This window comes from Microtus ochrogaster, chromosome 16 (assembly GCF_000317375.1).
Source record: "Microtus ochrogaster isolate Prairie Vole_2 chromosome 16, MicOch1.0, whole genome shotgun sequence".
NCBI lineage: Eukaryota > Metazoa > Chordata > Mammalia > Rodentia > Cricetidae > Microtus > Microtus ochrogaster.
The window spans coordinates 34,215,050-34,237,289 of record NC_022018.1 but is presented as its reverse complement, the minus strand read 5'-3'; positions in this window follow the sequence as shown (position 1 = coordinate 34,237,289).

Genomic DNA, 22,240 nt, shown 5'->3' with positions numbered 1-22,240 from the left:
AACTAATGGGTCAGGCAGTGATTAAAAGAATACAGTTTCCGTGTAGTTATTTCGGGGCATAAGCTAAGCTAGCCATGTGGGCGGCCGGGTGCCGGGGGAAGCAGCTCTGCCGCTCTTATTTCAACATATGTGTGTGAATTCTGAGGACAAGCATCCAAGGCCCTCTTTGCTTCTGGCATCTCTCTCCTTCCTCTTTTCTTTCCTCATGCCTTTCTTCTGCCCTTCCTTCCCTTGCTTCTCCTTCTCCCCCAGGTCTTTCTTCTCTTCCTCTCACAGTTATATGGACCCTAACGTTGATCACCATTAAGATGTTTGGGGACATTAAGTAGTTACACACTTTAATGTAGCCATCACTCCTATCCTCCCCTGTAATTGCTTCATCTTTCCTATTGGAAACCATTATACACTCACTCCCCATTCCCACTTCCCACCAGTCCCCGAGACCAAACACTTTTTTCGTCTCTGTGAGACTGACTACCATAAATACAGAAGTTGTATGATGATCATGTGTGTGTATATACACATATCTTTAAATTATGTACATGTGTGTGTGCCTATGTGAGTTTGTTTAGGGGTAACACATGTGTGCATGAGTCCACAGAGGCCAGAAGTTGGTGTTTTATACTGTAAGAATTACATAGTTGTGAGCTGCCCAGTGTGGGAGCTGAGAACTGAACCCCAGTTCTCTGCAATAACAGTAAGTGCTGTGGCTGCTAACCCACCTCTCCAGCTCCTCACTTGTGTGTGTGTGCATGCGCACATGTGTGTGGTCTTTAAAAGAAGTAACATTCCAAAGCCTTTGCCTATTTTTATTCAATTTTTTTTGTCGTGTTGAATTTTAGCTGTTTCAAAACTCAGAATCTGAATATTAATACTTTATCAAATACACAGTTTGTAAATGTTTCTGCTTTTCCCTGGGTTACCTTTCACATCGTTACTATTATCATTGGATTGAGAAAGTTTTACATTTCTTTTCATGAAATGCAATTTATCTATATTTGTTGTTGCCTACCTATATCTTTGGTGTCTTGTCCAAAAAATCCTTGCCAAACAGCATCGTAAAGGTCATAAAGATTTGGTTAAATTTTCTCCTAAGAGTTTTAAGTCTATATTTCAATTTGAGTTCATTTTTGTACTTGGCATTAGATAATGGTAGGTAAGGTTCTTTTGCATGTTCATATTCAGTTTGTACTATTTGTTGAAAACTCTCCTTTCTCCATTGATGAATCCTCTGTGTCACTTCTGCAAAAAACAAAAAGCAACAACAATAAAAAACAAAGCAAAACAAAACAACAAACATTTGGTCATACCCATAAGGCGTGCTGTGAGTGTAAAATGTGTCTCATAGGCTCAGATAATTGCTACTTGGTCCTCACCTCACTGCCCTGGGTGGGGAGACTGTGAAACCCTGACGAGGCAGAGTGAAATTGGAGGAAGTGGCTGTCTGGGAACAGGCCTTGAGAGTTTTGTAGTCAGCTGTACTTCCTGTTCAGGCCCTGCTTCCTGATGGGGAATGCAAGGTGGTCACTCCAGCTCCTTCCTACTTCCGTGTTTTCTCCAATATAATGAAATAATCTTCTAGAGGCTTGAAGCAGCCCTTCTCTCCTTAAATTGTTTCTTGCCAGGCATTTGGTCACACAAAGAAAAGTAGCTAATGCAGGGAGTTTCTTTCCTGTTTCTTCATCTGGTTTTCATCCTTCTATGGGTGTGCTGTGTCAGTAACACTGTGCTTTGGCTGACAGAGCTTGTTCATAATTTTTTGCGTGTGTATGCATGCATGCATGGTGAGTGTGCTTTTGAACATATATGCTCACATATATTTGTGGGTGTACTTGACTGTAAGGCCCAAGGTTGACATTGGTTGCCTTCTTTCGTCACTCTCTACTGTATTCTTTGAGGCAAGGTATCTCAGTTAGACCCAGAGCTCAGTGATCAACCGCTCTAGCTAGCCAACCCATCTCAGATACTCCTTGTTTCTGCCTTCAGAGGGCTGGAATTATAGGCACTCTGCTATGACCTTCCTGTTTCTTACATGGCATGTTAGTCAATGTTCTATTGCTGTGAAGAGACTCCCTGATCATCGCAACTCTCTTAAAAGGAAGCATTTATTTGGGACTGGTTGACAGTTTCAGAGGTTTAGTCATGGCATGGAACGTGGCTGCACACAGGAAGATACGGTGTTGGAGAAGGCGCGGAGACTTTTTCATCTGGGTCAAAAAGCAGTAGGTAGGAGCCTATCATAGGCTTTTGAAACCTCAAAGCCCACCCCCAGTGGCACACGTCCTCCAACAAAGATACTCCTTCTAATCCTTCAAACAGTGCCACTCCCTAAGCATTCAGATAGGTGAGTTTATGAGGCTCTTCCTCATTCAAACCACTCCACATGGGCTCTAAGGATCTGAGTTCTAGTCTTCATGGTGAGATAGCAGGCACTCTACCCCCTCTACCACTCACCAGCCCAAGTTATAGGGATCTGACTTTATCTAGCCTTGTTCCTTCTCAAGACTGTTTTGACTCCTTTCTTCTTCTTTATAATTCCATGTGAATATGAGACTGATTTTTTTTCTATTTCCATAAAAAATCATTTGGATTTTGACATAGATTTCATTAAATCCACATAATGTCATGTGTATAATTGACATCTCTGCATGATTAATTGTTCCAATCCATGAACATAGAATATAATTTCACTAATGTTTTAAATTTCTTTGACCAACATTTATACAAATCTTCACCTTAATAATTAGTAAGTGTTTCATTATTTTTATACTGCTGTAAGTAGAACCATTTTTATAATTTATTTTAGAAAGTGTTCTGTAGAGAAATGCAGAAATGATTTTTGCGTAGAGTGAGGATCTGCAGCTCACCTACCTGTTTTGCTGGCCTCCTTGCTTCCCTGGCAGGCTTGGCTGGCAGATTCCCAGGGATTGCCTGCTGGGTTGGGGGCTGGGATAAGGGGATGAGTGGTGGAAAGGATGTTTGGAGGGGAAGATCAGTGTGATCTATTGGAGGGGAAGGCAGGGAGGAAGTGGAGGTTACAACAGGTGGTCTGCTAAGGAGCTGTGGATGAGGCTGGGGGATTGGATTTAGAAAGAAGGGCGAGATGAAGAGCTGCAGTTATCCTCCCTGCTTCTCTGGCAAAAATGCCTCCTTTATTTCTTTCTCTGTTCGAGCATCCCCAGCACCATTTAGAAGAAAGTGCATCAAGCAGTCGTACTTTCCTTCTTGACTTCTTGCTGATTTGAGAGTTTTTGGTTTGTTGTTGTTTGGTTTTGAAACAGGGTCTCACTATGTGTACTTGGTGGGTATGGCAGGCTAGCTGTGAACTCAGGTTCTTTCTGCATGTCCTCCAGAGTGCTAGGCTCATAGGCCTGCAGCGCCACCATGCTTAGCTTCTTACTGATCTGAAAAGAAGATTTTTCAATCCTTTGCCATTGATTGCAATGTTCCCCATAGGGTTTTCATTTTCATATATGGTTTTAATTATGTTGAGGTGATTCCCTTTGCTTCCTAGTTTATTGAGTGTTTTCATCAAGAAGAGCATTGGATTTTTTGGGGGGTATGTGTCTTTTATCTTTTGTAGCACTTGTGGGCATCATATAATTTTTTGTCTTTTTTTTTCCTGTTAATATAATATATTAACCTGATTGTTTTTAGTGTCTTGAACCATCTGACTTTCCCTTTACTATGCTGCTGAACTGGCTTTGTTAATATTTCTTTGGAATTTTTTTTTTGCTTTGCACCAATGTTCCTGAGAGACATTGAGCTATAGTTTTCTATTCTCCTTCTATCTATATGTTGTAATAGGAGCGGCAGGGCTGCGTCCCTGGCCGCCCCAGCCGCTTGGCTAGCTTATGCCCCGAAATAATTACACAGACACTGTATTCTTTTAATCACTGCTTGGCCCATTTCTATGTAGCCGCTTCTAGGCTAACTCTCGCACCTGGACTAGCCCATCTCTAATAATCTGTGAGCACCGGTCTTACCGGGAAGATTATAGCCTACGTCCATCCTGGGTCGGAGCTTCATCGCGTGTGTCTCAGAGAGCAGAGCTCTCGCCTCTGCCCGCAAGAGTGGAGCATCGTGTCTCTCTGAGGCGTCTGCCCCCAAGAGGAGAGCTGTCGAGTCTCTGAGCTCACTTCCTCTTCCTCCCAGCATTCTGTTCTTTTTGCTCCTCCCACCTATGTTTTAACCTATCAGGGCAAGCAGCTTCTTTATTTAATTAACCAATGACCTTCCTCCATCATCTATATTTCTATCCTATTTCTATATACAGCCAGTCTGTCTGGCTTTGATATCAGGGTACTACTTAGACACTGAGTTAAGAAAGTGCTTCATCCCTTTTCTTTAAGTTTCTAGAAAAGTCTATAAAAGGTTGGTTGATTGATTTTGAGATCCAGGGGAAGCTTATGTATTAAAAATAATTCTAATGAATGTATTGAAAGCAATCAAAAAATGGGAATTTTTATATTCAGAATGAGGAGAAGCTTGACAGAATGTGGGATTCCCAGATTAGTTTTTGGTTCCTTCCTTCCTTCCTCCCTCCCCTCCTCCATCCCCTCCTCCCTCCCCTCCTCCCTCCCTTCCTTCATTCCTGGTAGTTTCTTGTAGCACTGGTTTGGTCTTCTGCTCTCCTAAATCCTTGCTACAGAGTTGAAGGCTGAGTCTGGCCTGCGTCCTGTGGCCTGGCCGGCGACCCTCGCTCTCTCATCCTGTAGTTCTGGACAAGAACAGCAAGTATTTTCTCACAGCAATGCCTCAGAGTGAAATGTAGTTCCAGATACAAAACCTGCTTCCCAAATCAGCTACGCTTCATTTGTTTTCACCCATTTGATCCACTCGTTCCATGTTGATGTAAAAACATTAATGCTGATCTTAGGTCAACTTTTTAAGTCTTTTTTATTTTTCCCCTTTTATTCTCATTCATCCATCTATCTGCACTTGTAGCTCGCTCGGAACAATGCAGTCCAATGTAAACATAGCACAAGCCACACAGGTGGTTTGAAAAAGAAGAAAAGGAGCAGAGACATCCATCATAATGGTCTATTTTATGTAACCTAACTTGTAAAATGTGATTTCAATATTTAAATAAGAAAATTGTTAAAGAGATGTCTTACTTTATTTTTCAGACATACTTTTTGAAACCCACTGCGTATTTTAAACTTATGATGTATCTCTGTTTGCATTGGCCACATGTCAAGTGCTCGAAGGCCATGTATCTAGAAGCCATTATGTTGGTAAATCTAGAGCTCTCTTATTTGGTCCTGAGGATGTAATGCCCAAAGGAGGGCAGTTCCTACCTGTACCTAGTGGACAGAGTAGATCAATAAAACATTTAATAATGGGGTTGAGTACCTGGGGAGGGGCTGAGCATGAAGTGTTGGGAGCCCGGAAGACAGGCTCGGAGTCTGACCTGTGAGCCCAGGCCTCTGGCAACAGACACAGATTGTTTCACTAAAATCTCATTTCTTTGAAGTCGTCCCCTGTGGGAGGCCACTGAGCTGGAGTTTGGCACAGATCCCAGTCTGTCAAACATTGACTTTTGGCGCATGCAAGGAGAGCCATTGGCAAGTTCACATTTCCTTACAGGCTCTGCTCTGGCCACAAGTCTATGGGTTGGGATTTCACCAACCCAAATCTGTCTGCTTTTCATTCTGGCTTGCCTTTTCGTCTCCAGGCAGAGCTGCTCTCCTGTTCTGATGATTGCTCTCCCACCAGGCATACCACCTTGTTCCTCGTTACAGCACCAAGGGAGAGACTTGGACGTGAGATGGTGAGGGAGGGAGAGAACATTTTGATTTTCTTCTTTCCAGTTTTATGTGGGAAGCTGTCCCAAGAGCTCTCTGACTGTTACTAGAAAGGTCATTGTTTGGGCTACGTGCCATCTACCCTGTCCCTACCTGCTCACCAGCCTTGCCCATCTTCTCTCTTGCAGGTACAAAGGCCTCTACTGTAGATGGCATGGCCCAAACAGTTCAGCAAGTCTGCGCATCTCCCTGCGTGGGGTAGTACTGGGGAGATGTTTACAGACACCCATCCAGGAAGTGCCAGGGAAGAGGAGGAGCTGTTTCTACTTATCCTCCCACCTCCTCTTGGCTTTCTTTTCTGGCATCTCCTACAGCCCAAAGAGGGATGGGAATTTGGCAGGGTGAAAGGATCTCATTGTACTTCTTCACCCCGCTGTTTCGCCTCCCTCCCAAGACTTTTGCACTGTTCAGGTCGCTTACCACGCAGAGTCTGCAGTTTCCTTTCTTGATGCTAATGTGCAAGAGGCTGGGAACCGTGGTCCTTTCCAGGCGATGGGTGATGCCCAGAAAGATAGGGTCACATGAGGTCAGGAATCCAGAGCCAGAATCTTACCAAACCGTGTAGGCGGCAACCAGACATGCTGGTCTGATAAGGGGACAGGGCCAGGGAACTGCACGGTGCACACCCTTCTTTGTTGGTGGGTCAAGGTAGAGAGGGAGACGGTGAGAGTCTAGACCCTCAGGAGTCTCTACTAGCATATGTTGACGTGGTAAGTGATCAATTGGTGGCTGTTGCCTGCCTGGGCTAAGGCTCTGATATGATGTCATCTAGTCCTTTCCAGTCATTTTTAGAGACAATAGTGACATAGATTTGGGGGGTAATTCGATATACTTTCTAATTCCCAGAGGAGCAAGCAGGGATATAAAACTCTCACCAATCTCAATTATAACCCAAAGAAGAGACACAAAGGCTAATCAAATATAGAAAAACACCCAGCTATGACAACACATACTTGAAAACTTATCACTCAGAAGGAAGAGATTGGAGGATCAGAAGTTCAAGGACATCCTCTGCTGTATATCAAGTTGGAAGACCAGGCTGGGCTACATGAGACAAAATAAACAAAGTGATGAAAACAGAGGAAAACAGAACAGGAGTTCTCATTACCGCACAACTCAAAAATCTCCTAGAACTCAAAATGCTAGTGCTGTCAAGATGGCTAAGTGGGAAAAGGTATTGCCACCAAGTCTGATGATGAGTTTAACCCTCGGGAACCACATAGTGCAGAGTGAACAGACTCTTTCTGGTTGTCCTCTGACCTCCACATGTACACTGTGGGAGCATGGATACACACACACACACACACACACACACACAATAAAAGCCTATGTTAACCAGGTTGTTTATATAGAAAAGAAAGTGGTAAATTTAGAGTTAAATTAGAAAATAAATCAGAACTAAGAGCTCTGGAAAAGGTCGTATACAATTTGAATATAATACACACATACTTCTTTTTTAACTTTTTGACACCTCCATGTGCTCATATAGTCAATTTTACCTATTTTCATGTCCAGTTCTCCTCTTTTACCCTCAGCTGCCTCCCAAGTTTCCTGTCTACTTTCATGTCTTTGTTTGTGACCCATTGTATTTAGTTACAGTTCCTTGCCTGAGTGTGGCTGAGAGGTAACTTCCAGGAACAGGGGCAATTTATTAATGACTAAACAATAGAATAAAATGATACTCCCCTGCCCAGCAGCCATTAATTTACAACTGTCCCTTGTAAAAGGGTGGGGAGTCATGGGCCCCTTTCTTGTCCATGAGGAAATATTTACACTGTCTATCTTGTGTGTGTCTTATGCAGTGAGTTCATGAGCTATGGCATATCCGGAAGATGTCTTTTTGCCATCTGTCTCCCCATTCTCTGGCCCTTACATTATTTTTACTCTTCTCTCCTGTGATGCTTCTTGAACCTTGGAGGAAGTGACAGCTATCCCATTTGGTGAAGAACGTTACTTCACTATGTATTTTTGTCACTCTGGCCAGTTATAGGTCTCTACATTAACCATTGCCTGCTGTGGAAAGAAATTCCCATGACTGAGGTTATAATCAGTACTAGTCTATGGCTAATAAAAATGATATTTAAAGAGAGCTTTGACAACAAGACCATTGAGCCAAACAATGGTAATAGGTCCTATGGCCTGTGCCTTCTTTAGCTGCGGGCTCCTAATCAGATTTACAGAAGCAGGTATGTGGTCTCTCCTATAAAACAGGCCGCCAATCTAACGTGAAACTAGTTGGTCACCCCCCCTACCAATCATGGCACCATTGCATCTGAAGGTACATCTTAGCCGACAGGTTATTTCTGTGACTATTAAGATTGAGAGCTGGGTAAAGCTGCTGATGACTTCCCTCTCCCCAGCAGCCTGCATGACTTCTGTCACTGACAAGCCTTGCTACTTGGGAAGGAGCTTCTGGTTCAGCTCCAACTTGTTTTCACTGAGCATGGGCTGCCTTCAGCAATAGAGCCTTAACTCTCAAGTTCCAGTTAACAACAGAGAGCAATAGATTGTATTGTTTGGGGATCTTGTTGGCCAACAGCTTGTAGGGAGGTGACCCATACCTGGCACTGGAAACTGTTTGAAGAACTCACAGCTTCCAGGGAGGGCCTTATTCATCACTCAATTTTTTTTTCCATTTTTGTATTATTTTCATGTGCATGTATGTATACCTGAGTATACCTGAGTGTATATGTGTGAACCACATGTATGAAGGAGCCTGCAGAAGTGAAAGAGAGCATGGATGTTCCTGGACATGGAGTTACAGACAGGTATGAGCTACTTGATGTGGGAGCTAGGCTGGGACCTAAGTCCCTTGAAAGAGCACTAAGTGCGCCACACCACTAAGCTATCTCGTCTGTCTTCTTTTTCAGATTATATGTTTAATAGCCTTATAAAATAGTAGGTTTTTCTATATGGTGTTTAAATATATCTTCTGTTTTGTTACTTCTTCCTCTTCCCTATCCCCCAGCGCCTCCCTGCTTGGCCTTTTCTATCCCTGTTATCCCCCCTCCATTTCATATCTGATGGGTTTTATTAGCACTCCTTTCTGTCTTTCTGGCCTTCACCAGCACTCAATGCTGGGCATCTGACTCCAAAAATCTATGGCTAAGATTTGCACACAAGGGGGACCGTGGCTCATTGTCTCTGTGAACCTGGTTACCACACTGAATGTAACTGTTCATATCTATCCATTTTTTCCTGCAAATTTCTAACTGTATTCTTCTTTACCACTAGATAAATTTCCATTGTGTATAACACATACTTTTTTCCTGGAGATGTAAAGGAAGATCATTATGATGGATAGAGCTTCTGGCTGAATGCGTTCTGACACCCAGATATTTTATGTTTTGCTCAGTTTTTCAAAATGAGTTGAGTGATACTTTGAGTTCCTTCAACAGATCAATAACCAAAGCAGTGATAACTGGGCTTGCCATCAGTGTGGCCAGCCATTCCCTGCGAGAGACCTGCTGTGCAGCAAAATTGTTGCCCTGGGTTTCAGTCTTGGCTCCATTGGTAATCAACACCATGCAAGGGACTCAACCTTCCTTACCCTCACTATATTTTGTAAAATTGCAATGACACATTTATATTCATGGATAAAATTGTTCATGGAAGACATTTAGTCCATAGAGCCTGACAAATATTAAATTTTGAGGAAACATTAATTGCTATTATTATCATTTCAGCTGAAAATGCTGTTCTGTTGGCAAGAAACAGCTGTTTTATTTAGTTCTACCAGCTACAAAGCAATACATCAATACATTGATTGCTTAATGCTTGCTTAACCTCTTTGGAGAGTTCTTTATGTATGTTTTGTCTGTGTAGCACTGTAAGCTGCAAGCTTATGTGTTTTCTCTATGTCTGTTTGTTTGCCCCACCTCTCTCTCTCTCTCTGTGTGTGTGTGTGTGTGTGTGTGTGTGTGTGTGTATGTAGGTCAATAATAGCCAAGAAATGGAACTTTCAGAATGTCAGAACACAGTCTATCCCCATGGCAGCCAAAACCCCCACAAAATTAAAGCCAAAAACATGGATTATATAACTTGGCTTAAGATGGATAAAAGAGTGTGAAGATATTAAGGTTCCTGTAGGTTCTGGTCTTATTTAGTCCAAGCTGTTGGGTAAAGATTCAGAGGTACTACTGAGAAGCTGAGCTGGCGGCTGCTGCTGGCTTTGAAGTAAGGAAATTGGTCAGAAGTATAAGTGGGAGAGGAGTTGAGGTTTCATGAGAGAAGGTCATTATTAATGTTTCCATGGCCTTAGCAGTTTAAAAGTTGGGAGTTTAAGTATGGTTGTTGGTTGTGAGGCCAAAAAGCCCACAAACATTCAGACGTGGTCACAGTTTTGTCTCTTGGTCTTTTTTTTTTTTTTTTTTTTTGAGTCTGAAAATAGGCAAGGCTTCTGAATTGCACAGCCAAAGGGTCACTTCCTACCAATTTCAATGGTAATTAGTGCTTGTTCATAAAGACACACGATTTAGAAAGGTCCTTGGTCCCTCCCATATCCTGTTGATCTACAAATTTTTTTGGTAGTGGTGGATGTGTGGAGGGGTTGGGACAGAGTTTCTCTGGGTAGACTTGCTGTCCTAGATCTCACCCTGTAGACTAGGGTGGACTAGAACTTACAGATTGGCCTGCCTAAGCCTCCTAAGTACTGGGATTAAAGGTGTGCGCCACTACTGCCCAGCTACAGAATGGTTTTTTTTTCCCCCCTTGGGAGAAGAATGTTAGAACTTTGGATTTAAAATCCCATCTTTCAAAAATGTTCCTTGAACTTCCAAACTAAAGCATTATCATCAAGTGCAAGCTGTACTATCCTCCCTTACACCCATAGGATGACCCATATGTATATTCTATTTTTGTTGTATAGGGAGTGACACGTAAGGCTTTGCTAATTTCCTTGGGAGTTGGGACTGACTTTCTACTGATGAGTTGGTCCTTTTGATTCTAAAACAAAGAGAGAGAAAACATTAACATCTTCACCATGTCCCCTGAAAAAGTATACCAAACCCTTAATGCTGCAGATTGAGCCTGAAGCATTGTAGTTAAGCACTGAGACACATTCTTCGCCTGTCCACACTTGTTCTTCTTCCTAACAGTTTCTTCTTCTACAGATCCAAAAGATACTATAAAGCCAGTTCTACTACAGTGGTTTAGCTTATAAAGAATTGAGATGCTAAATTATCCTAAGACCAACGTTCAGGCACCTTTCTGTTCTTTATAGAAATGGAAGAATTGAGGGATGATAAGAATCATAAGACTGTTTCTGAACTGAGTGTATGGGGTGTAGGACTTTTTGGCATCAGGGATGTTGGATTTGAATCTAGTTTCTTTTGTTATGCAGTACACACTGGGGAATGTTTGAAACTGGGATTGTTTTCTTTCTTTGCCCTAGGGTGAAGCTCTGCCTGCCTCTTAAGGTGGTTGTATTAGATGTGTGACAGTTGTCATCCATGGGACACTTGCTATCACATGTCACTAAATAGACAGGAGGGGGAGGTACATTGGATTAGTGGCCCAAGTAAATATTTGACATCATTCACTCCTAAATTATTGAGAGCAGGCTGGAAACCCACAATCTTTGTTGTCTGACCTCCATCAACTATAATTGCCTCAAGGCCCCAAAATTGCTATTGGTAAAGCAAAAATCAATAAAAGCAAAATCCATAACCATATCCTTCTTGCTCAGCCTTTTTTTTTTTTCATTCATGGTGGTCAGTTGGGGAATATTAACCTCACTTTGACCTGGAAATCTCATCCAGTGAGGGATTTGGTTTATCTTTATCCTTTCTGGGAATTTTACACTCCCAGCTTCCATCCTGAGAAACTGTGGGAGCTACGAGCTTCTTTCTTCCTGCTATTAGCCTTCCTAACTGTCACACGATAGAAAATAAAATGGGAAAGCTGGAGGAAGAAATGGAAGAGGGATAATCTTCTTTAACACAGAACTAAGTGCCTTTGCACGGCTCTGTTTATAGCTTCTGCCCTTCCCTGCTTCTGTCTGGAATTAAGGGAAGGACAGTCCTTCAGTTATTTCTCCTTAGCTCACCATTCTAAGTTATACCGCCTGTCATTTGGGGTTTTATATGTTGCTTTTTGTTTCTGTGGTTTTTTCCCCCTCAATCTCTTCATTTAAGAGTGAGTTGAGCATCCCATGTTCTATTGGTTGTTCTGTGCTCAAACCAACACTGGACAGTCACTTTCAGCCACTCCAGTGGCGTCATAGTCCTGGCTCCTCCCAACAGCGTACTCTAATAAGTAGCTAATGCCTCCTCTCTCATAAACCGTTTTTATGTTCTTGCCCTGAACTCCACATCTGCCACATGAAGCTCCTTGATAAATTCTGAAGACACATTATTACCATTTGGCCAGGAAGGATGGAATTCAAGATTTGTGTCAAAGTGGTAGACAATGTATAAAAGTCCAATCGAAAACCAGGAGTAGTGATAGCATACCCGTAATCCCAGCTCTGAGAGATTAATGCAGGAGGATTTGGAGTTCAACGACAACCTGGATTATATGGTGAGACAATGCCATGAAACAAGAACAGTCATTGTTCCCATGGCACCATGGACATTTTAGTTATTAAAGTCACAGGGTTAGTCTTTACTTTCTATGTAGAATTATAAATGTGGTAGAATAGCCTGAGATTGAATAGAAACCCCACATCCTTATTCACAAGTCAGAATTTGGACTAACTCATGAAGCCCATCTCTCTAGGTTACGATTCTGTGCCTAACTGTTCAATACAGCAATCTATAGCTGTTTCATTACAGGTAACAATATTTGAATCTTGGGTTGCCCAGAGAATACTATGTGTTGTTCAAGACTGACCATTTCTCTTAGCATACTGTACTGAAACCCTGCTAATTTCTCACCACTGAGTAGTCTGCCCCACCCAGTGGAGGAGAGAGGTCAGGGCCAGCTGGCTCATACAATCAGCTACAGGTCTTCAGTGAGGGAGATTTGGTATCAGATCTTTTCCTGGATCTTTGGGCTTATGTAACTGCAAGATCAACTTTGTTCACAGTCAGGTATTGCTTTAAAATGATGTTTTGGAAGTTTTGGAAATCTAGTCAGAATGTTCTAGGTCTTCCGTAATGGAGAGTTTTAATTATTGCCCTTCCAAAGTCTGCCTTACAGATATGTATAACAAGTGTTAACAGGAGCTTATAGAATCTTTTGGGTAGAAGGTAGGAAGAACACCCAGGTGCTTTGAAAGACAACCACAACTATAGAGGGAAGGAAGAAGTGTCCCCTTCCAGAGACTTAAGTGAAGGTCTATTCCTCAGACAAATGAACAGTGATCCAGACTCTTTGTTCTTGTTTTATGATACGTGTTTGCAGGCCAACAGTTGGTTCTGATGAACCATCCGGCAAGCCATTAAATGCACAAGCTTTTCCTTGGTAGGGAACCAGCTGCATCAAACTGTTTATCACCATGTGTACCTTTCCAATACAAACAGAAATTCTGGAGTCAGCCTTCTTTTATGCTAGCTTACATATAGCATCACATGAAAGGCTTCTCTCTTTATTTCATGTCATCCGGATCCTTAAGCATTCGTATTTCCTGGTGACAGTGAATGATCTCGGCTGTTCTTTTTCTCTGCAAATTGACATAAGCCACAGTTACTATATTTTCTACTGGTCAAAGGATAGCACCAATACTAACGGCACGGCTAGAGCTCACATACAGGGAGTGGTATTTTCAAGTTATTTCAACTTTCAGCCACAAGCCCAGCCCTGCCCCACCCCGCCCCGTGTGTTGTTGACTACTGGGTAAACTTGGGTGTCGTTCTCTGCATGCTCTCCGCCTTTTGTACTTGTTTATATTTTTTTTTGAGAGATACACTTTCACTGGTCTGTATTTCACCAAGTAGGCTAGGCTGGCAGGCTGGTGCTGGCATCTCTCTTTTCTGATCTTCCTGTCTATCAAAAAGTGAGGAACAACCCAAACCCTTTATGCCACTATGATGGGACCCAGAAACCATGAACTCAAACTTTGGAAACTGTGATACAAAATACAGCCTTTGTACTTTAAATTTCTATCAGGTATTTTGATCATAGTTATTGAGAACAATGTACTCTATTGTATTCTTGGGCTTACTTAGTCCTTCAGATATATCTGAGAGGAGAGCCGTTCTCAAATTCTATATACTGTTTCCATAGTGAAAAAACAAGCACCATGCTGTGCCTTCGTTTCTCTTTATATGTTAATCCAAACATATGGGAAGAGAGGAGTGTTGCCCTTCTTGCAGCTAACTTAACACTGAGTGTCCCAGTGTATTTTATCTGTAGAGTTTTGCTGTAAGCCTGATCTCTCTTGGCCTCATGCACTTATTGCAATAGATACTCTTGGTTTCTGGAAATAGCAAACTTGTCCACTGGGAATGTTTGATACATACTTTTTCCCCCCAGAAATAAAATGTTGTTTTGGTTTCTTTCATATCTTTTTTCTCTCAGCAGAGAGAAAAAAATAACAGAAGACTCCTGGAAACCTGCAATGCATTATAACTAACTCAGATTTTGGTAGGAGTTGAGAAGAGTTCACATTTAAAGATAACATGGTTTGTCTGTGTACTAGATATTCTCATGTGTAGAAGGTTTACCAGAAGTATAGGCTGCAATGGTGATCATGGTGTGAACACTTCTATTGGACAAATATGGAAGTAGGCGGAATGGCAGGTTGACTGGCTCAAAGCATATGCTAATAAGTACCATGCTATGTTCCTGGTGCGTGTGCTCCAGTGCATTGCCTGGATGTATAATCTGCAAGATTGCCTTACTTGGTAGCTGAAAGCTAGGACATGTAGAGATTATTGATGTAATGGTATTTCCTGTCACCTCCAGGTACACTGTATGTAATTCTGCCTGGACACTTGATGTACACTGCTTAATAAAACAGGTACCCTCATGGCTGCATTCATGAGGAGAACCAGGTATAACTGTATACATTACTTACCAGTGTTATAAACCTAGTGTGGTTTGAAATCCAGAACCCTTGTCTTCATTGCCACTTTGAAAGTTAATAGCCTACGGCTCCTTGAGAACTTTGATTTTAGTAGATTTAGGAAATATTTTCATGAGTGCTTATCTTTTTAAAATCTTACATTTTTCATTAATTATAAATAGTACACATTGTTTTTAGGACTGCAGTTGTAAAAGATAACTGGGGGCATAGCGAAAGGATGGGAAAGAATTGCAGTGGTTTGGTCATTGGCCATGGTCTGGTAAAGCCCTCTCCGTGTCCTTTAAGGCATTCCACGTTTCATCTGGGAACATGGAGCTAGCAGTCAGCAAGCCACAGTGATCCTCCTGTTTCCACTCCATATAGCTCAGGGTTACAGGTGTGTGTGTGTGTGTGTGTGTGTGTGTGTGTGTGTCTGTGTGTGTGTGGTGTGTGTCCATGTCCATGTTCCTTGTCCAACTTTTTATAAAGGTTCTGGGGATTTGAACTCAAGTCTTTGTGCTTATATAGCAAGCATTCTTAATTCTTAAACACTAAACTATTTTCCCTGCCTCAGACTTACTTATATCTTTAAGATATTCATAAATTTAGTGCACATATATTTTCTGAGAAAAAAATAATTAGGTAAAATGTCCTGTCACTGGCTATTATAATCAAGGTATTTGTTTGTTTGTTTATTTTTCATTTGTGTGTGTTGTGTATGTGTGTGTTTCTCTCTGTGTCTGTGGTTGTGCATGTGGGTGCAGATGCCCACCGAATCCAGTGGTGTCAGGTCCCCAAGGAGCTGGAGTTCCTGTCTTCTGTGCATTCTGGGAATCCAACTTGGGTCCTCTTGAAGCACACTTGACCACTGAGCCATCTCTTTCAACCCAAGTTAAGCAATTTCATTTTTTATTTATTGATTTTTTTTTTTTGGTTTTTCGAGAAAGGGTTTCTCTGTAGCTTTTGGAGCCTGTCCTAAACTAGCTCTTGTAGACCAGGCTGGCCTTGAACTCACAGAGATCCACCTGCCTCTGTCTCCCAAATGCTGGGATTAAAGATGTGTGCCACTACTGCCCAGCTAAGCAACTTAATTCTAATTCCTAACTTTGCTTTCCAAATTAGATAGTCATACAAACATGATTATGTAAGATAAAAGACTGGCGTGAACATTATGTAAGTATGATACCATAAATAAATTCTCACAGGTATGGCTGAACACACTGTTCACAGGGTTCCAATTCTAGATGATGATTTAGCAATATTATGATTAACTTCCTATTTATCCCATGGTTATTCACCTGAGGAGAAAACACATTATTCTTGGCATACAGAAAGAGCCCACATTTGGTTCTATAATTCATTCGGCGAATTTATTAAACTTTTATAATTTATTCACTAAACCTAAGAAACGATGTAGTCTTATATAATGAGTGAATTTGGTGCCATGAGCAGAATCGGTGCTCGAAGGATCCATCATTATACAAAATGAGCAGTAGGGGTGTGACTGTGGGTTTAGTGAGTCTTTTTTCCTTCTGCCTGCCTATTGTTTTTTTAGTCTTATTCATGCTTCCTTCTTCCTCTAACCCTCTTTGATCTAAGGAGAGCACTTTCAGGGAAGGAGTCTCCGGGACTTTTAATATATTACATTGGGGATAAGAATCCTCCTCTGTATAGCATTGCTGATGACTTTAGTAGTTTCTAGATTTCTGCCCAGACCTGCAGAGAGCCTCAGTGGCCTTCCCCAGACATTGTTGATCACTGTGTGTTTCCTTTCGGGGGATTGCACCAGGCAGGATTTGAGTCTTTTAATGCATTCCTGTGGGCACAAGTGTATTGGCTTGAAGAAGTTCCCTTGATTTACCCAGTTTTAATAAAAATGATACTGTTCTCTTGTTCCTAGTTTGGCACCATTTAGAGAGCAGAAATCACCAGCCCCTTGTGGTATTCTCATCAGACATCTAAGCCACTCTCTCGATTCTGGCTTATGGAAGCAGCTTTGGGAACTCTGGAGAGTATAGGAGGCAATTCCAGCACCAGTACCCACCCTCTTTAAACTGCATTTCCACAATTTTGTAAGCTAAGTTGCCTAGTTCACAGTTTATGTTCTAGTCACCTCAGGAGGGGTGTTTGGAATAAAAGCGCATGTTCAAAGTCTGTGAGCTTCCTTCTACTCTAAGGACACATCCTGGCCTGTCCCGCTCTCAGAATCCGAATACCGTTAGCCTTCCGCACACAGTGAACCGAGCCCTTTGCGCTTCGTAGATGATGTGAAGTAGAATTCTTCCATACAGCAGCAGCTACATGGAACCTGAGCTGGACTCCACAACTGTTTCTTCTGTCAGGGCAGGATGTGTTCTGTGCGTGCTGAGGAGTGACATCTCTATCCTGGTCTAGACAGCACTGCCTTTCTTCTCTCTTTGTCCCAGAAGCTCTTGAGCCCAACTGTGACTTCTGAGAGAAATCTGAAGAAACCTAAGAGCTCGCACATGGAGCCTTTCCTCTAAGCTGCCATGTGTGCCCACGCACACACACACATGTGTAGAGTAGAGGAACTGAGTGAAGTTCCAGGGCAGCAAGAGGCGAGCATGTGAGCAGGCACATCACTGTGCTTGCCTCAGCTGCAGGAAGGGCTCTTTAGCAGCTCCATTTGTTTGGCAAGACTGGGACATGACCTGAGCCTACACTAAATTGCCTCATGGCAAATTATTTTTCACCAAGCACTGTAAACGTGATGATGACGCCGCCCCCGCTGGGCCCCCGTGCAGAGGACAGATGATACATCAAAGAGCTGCTAATTAATCTCCAGGTGTGGTTTGGGCTTGGCTGGCTGTTTTTAGGAAGGAGGTAAACCCCCATCCTTCCTCTGCATCTCCCAGGTGAGTTTCTTTTAATTCAAGCCAGTGTAAGACTTACAGAGAGTCTTTTTAACCGGCGTCAATCGACTCTGACACAGAGTTTGTATGTGGGGTTTGTATGTGGGGTGTGTGTGCTACTGGGGCGTGTTTCTATGACAGGTGGCCAGGATAAAGGGCTATCTTTCTTTAAAATATAAACTCCAGAGATAGAGGCCAGCAGATCCCTGGAGCTCACCGGCTGGCCAACTGGTGAGCGAGCCAACTGGTAAGCTCCAGGCGCACTGAGAGACCCTGTCCCCAAATAAGATGAAACAGAAATGTGGAGACTGATTGAGCCTGACACCTAACATTGATCTATAGCCCCCATGTGTATACGTGCACACACACACACTCACACACACTCTCCCCTATGCATACACATCAAACATTTTTTCACACACACTGTCACACATATGTACACATATGCACACTTTCTAACACAGTCACGCACACATGCATACCTCAGTCTTCACATACAGACTTTCTCACACTCACAGACATGCACACCACGTACATACACACCACACATTCTCACACACACACACACACACTTTCTCACACACATATCACACACTCACACAGTATTTGTGTGTATAGGCAGGCACATCACATACTCTCTCACATACACACACACTTTCTCACAAACACATACCATACACACAGAGTAAGTGTGTATACACCTGAACACCATATACTCTCTCACATAGACACACACACACACACTCACACACAAGCACATACCACACTCTCTTTTATACACACACATTCATACCACACACTCCCACAAACTTGTACACACAAGTGTCCATGTCCACTCACTAATAAACTTCCATGTTACAGTCTTTGGGTCCATATACTTCAAAGCTCCCTTTGGGTGATTCATTAAGATTCTGTTATTTCCTTTGTGGATAGTTTTGGCAATTAAATCACCCACTGGAGCCTCATAGGAGTTTGGTGCTCAATGGGATACTGAGTTCCAGGGTGATACCATTTTATACTTCTGTCTCTTGCTGTCCTGGGCATTTATGTGAAATGTGAACAGACAAGAGTTAATCGCAACAAGATGTTACAGTTTCAATACGAGGCATGTCTCTCTTCCTCCAGCACATATGTTAAAGGTTAGCTCCTTAGATGATGACACTATTTGGAAAGGATCTGGAGACCTTAGGAGGTGGGTGTTCTGCCGGAGGAAGGAGGTCATCGGGGCAGAGTTTTTGAGGGTATCTTGTCCTTTACTGCCTCCATCTCTACTTCCTGTAAGCAATGAGGGTGAATGAGGTTCTTCATTATATGTTCCCACTGCTGCAGTGTTCTTGCCCAGTGTGGGACTAAGCAGGCATGGGCTAAGCCCTCTGACTCCCTGAGTCAAAATAAGATTTTTTTTTTCTTAATTGTATGTGGTGTTTATTTAGTCAGGGACAAGAGAAGTCCTAAAATATTAATTGGAATCTCCTTCAATGGTGTGACTGTAAAACAATAGGGTGGGCTGAGGAGATGGCTCATCACAGAAGCATTAGGACCTGAGTTCATAGTCCCTGGAAACCATCTTTAACAAGGCCAGACATAGCAATGAATGCTTCTAATGTTGCTGCTGGGGAGGCAGAGACCGTTGGCGCCCAGAGACTCACTGGCTAGTCAGTGAAGCTGAATATGTGAGTTCCAGACTCAGTGAGAGATTCTGTCTCAAAAAAATAAGTGGAGGTCAGTAGGGAAAGACACTTGGAGCCACCCTTTCCCCTCTGTGCAAATTTGTACACATACATGTACACTCACATTTATGTACATACATACATGTACACATGAAACATCAGGGACATTTTAAAAGGGGGGACTTCTACTCCTGCAGCGGTTAAGTCTCTGAAGAGTTTCTCAGCCTCAGCACTGTGGATATTTGGGGTTGTATTGTGTATATTGGGTGTTGTAGGTAGACTTTTCTTTCCCATTAGTCAGTTCCCAAATAACCACGCAGAGACTTATTATTAATTATAAATGCTTGGTCAATAGCTCAGACTTATTACTAACTAACGCTTACATTTTAAATTAACCCATATTTCTTATCTATGCTCTGCCCACATGGCTTGGCACCTTCTCTCAGTACGGTAGCGAGTTCATCTCCTTCTCTCTGTATCTCCTCTTGTGATTCTGAGATTCTTCCCTTCTCTTTTGTGCTTTCTCTTGGTCTGCAAGTCCTGCCTACCCTCTACTTATCTAGATATTGTCCAGTCAATTTCTTATTAAACCAATTATAGTGAGATATATTTGCTCAGTGTCAAGGGAATATTCCATAGGGGGTGGTTTCTGTGCTTTGCAGAAGGTTTCACAGTACCTTGGCCTCTGGGACACCTGCCTTCAGAAGTGCCATCTGGAAAGGTCCATGAACCGATGATGCTAAGAATGAGAAGAGAGAGACAGTAAAAAAAAAAAAATGAGGGAAGAAACTTGTTTTTGTTAGTTTAATACCTTCATGGTTTCTAGGGCAATAAAGCCTGAGGAGTTAGAATCTGCCAGGCAAATTTCCACCTATTACCCACTCTCTGTTCATTACTGGCTGGAATTTAAATGTCCTGTAGAGTTACACATCAATCAGAGTCATATAGAACAAGTTTTGACTTTGATGTCACTGTGACTAAAGATTCCCCAGCTGTTTATATACCAGACAGGACTTTCTGTGAGGGGTGCGCTAATGGAGGGTTATTTTCACAGTTCTGGTGTTTTAGTGGAGAAAGGTTGTTTGAAAGACAAGATTTAAATGGGACTCATTTGAAGATTTAAATAGCAGAGTGCATGGCTGGAGTGAGGAAACACATCACACCATAATTTAGCCCTTTTTCTGAATGAAAGGTCAGTTCCATGATTTAAACATCGGTTGCGTTGAGTTCACTGTCTCTCACCGTGCTCAGAACTGTCTAGAATGTTCTATGCCTCTCACATAGATTTGATGTCTGTCTGCCCTGCTCCTTCTCTCCTTCCAAGTTTCCTTGTGCCTCTGCTGTGGGGTGTCTGAGCTGGCAGACAAGTAGAATCCTGTCATAACTGAGACTTCACGTGAAAGGCGTTCTTGTCTCTATTTCAAAATTTCTTTTCTTTTTTTTTTTTTTTTTTGCACTCGATTCTCTCCTCACGTGAACATGCACACTTGCCAGATGTGTTCTGGCTGTTGCTTTCCATCTCTTTCTCATTTTCCATTCTTCTTGCCCTTGTTTCTTCTTGGCTTCTCTGGCTGTAGAAACTGTCAGGTGGCCTGGCTTACAGCATCTTTCCATTTTTGAGCTGTTACCCTGGGACTCTGGAGCCTTGAGTATTCTCCCTTTAACTATGCTTCCCTTGTCTGTGTGTGTGTGTGTGTGTGTGTGTGTGTGTGTGTGTATGTGTGTCTCTGTCTCTCTCTGTGTCTCTCTCTCTCTTTGTCTGCCTATCTATCTCTTTCTATCTCTCTGTCTATTTACCTATCTATCTCTGATGGTAATGATCTTTGCAACAGATGAAGGTAGACAGTAGCCACATTGTTTCCATACAGTCAACTCTATGGAACAGATTGGGCTGAGTTTTGAACAGCTGGGATTGGCAGAGTGAGTTCTCAGCTGGTCTAAAAAGAATCCCAGACTGCCACGCCGTCTGATTAGAAGGAGAAAGAGGGACATGAAGGGTCCCAGGGTTTGTGGTTCTGCCTCCAGCTGCTTTGTCTTTTGTGGTCTACAGTTTTGAAACAGTCATTGGTTTGGGAGGAGACAGGATCAATTGATCTCAGGATCTGTGTGTCTACCACAGACCAGACCATTCAGGGGCTGTACTGTTGTATTGCAGAGTCCCATTGTCCTTGTAGGCAGAGGGTGAGTAACAGCTACTCCATACCTGTCCAGGGCGGACAGGGCAAAGGCTTTTCATGTTGTTTTCCCACATAGATTCCCATAGGAGACGAATGAAGGGTTTGCCATTGGGCAGAGCCAGATCTGAGGTTAGCTTTGCTGTCAGATTTCAGATTGTTCCTTTATGTGCAGTGGGAGTGTACTTGTTTACTTTATGGGGTACCTCCCATCTCTTTTTGTAGTGCTACAGATTAAACTTGGGACTTAACACAGCCAGGCAGGCACTCTGCTGAGCCATACCTCACCTCCACAGGCGGATTCTAGTCATGGGCTCTACCTCTGAGCTATATCCTCAACATCTCACTGGTGGGTAATAGGCGGGCACTCCACAGTTGAGACGCTTCCCCTAAACCCCCAGCTAATGGATTCAGATAGGCAGATCCTCTACTGCTGAGCAGGTTAATAGGCATACACTATATTACTGAGCAATTCCCATAGTTCCTCACTAGTATATTCTGAGCAAGCGCTATGCCATTGATCCACATTCCTAATCTGATGCCAATCCTTTATTGTTCCACTGACTATGTAGCATTTGTGAGCACATATATTGCCTAAGACAATGGCTTGACACTTGTGTGTGTTGGAACATTTCTGTTTTGGTCTATCCAGTAAAAACAGATGTCTTAGCCAGGCGATGGTGGCGCACGCCTTTAATCCCAGCACTCGGGAGGCAGAGGCAGGCGGATCTCTGTGAGTTCGAGACCAGCCTGGTCTACAGAGCTAGTT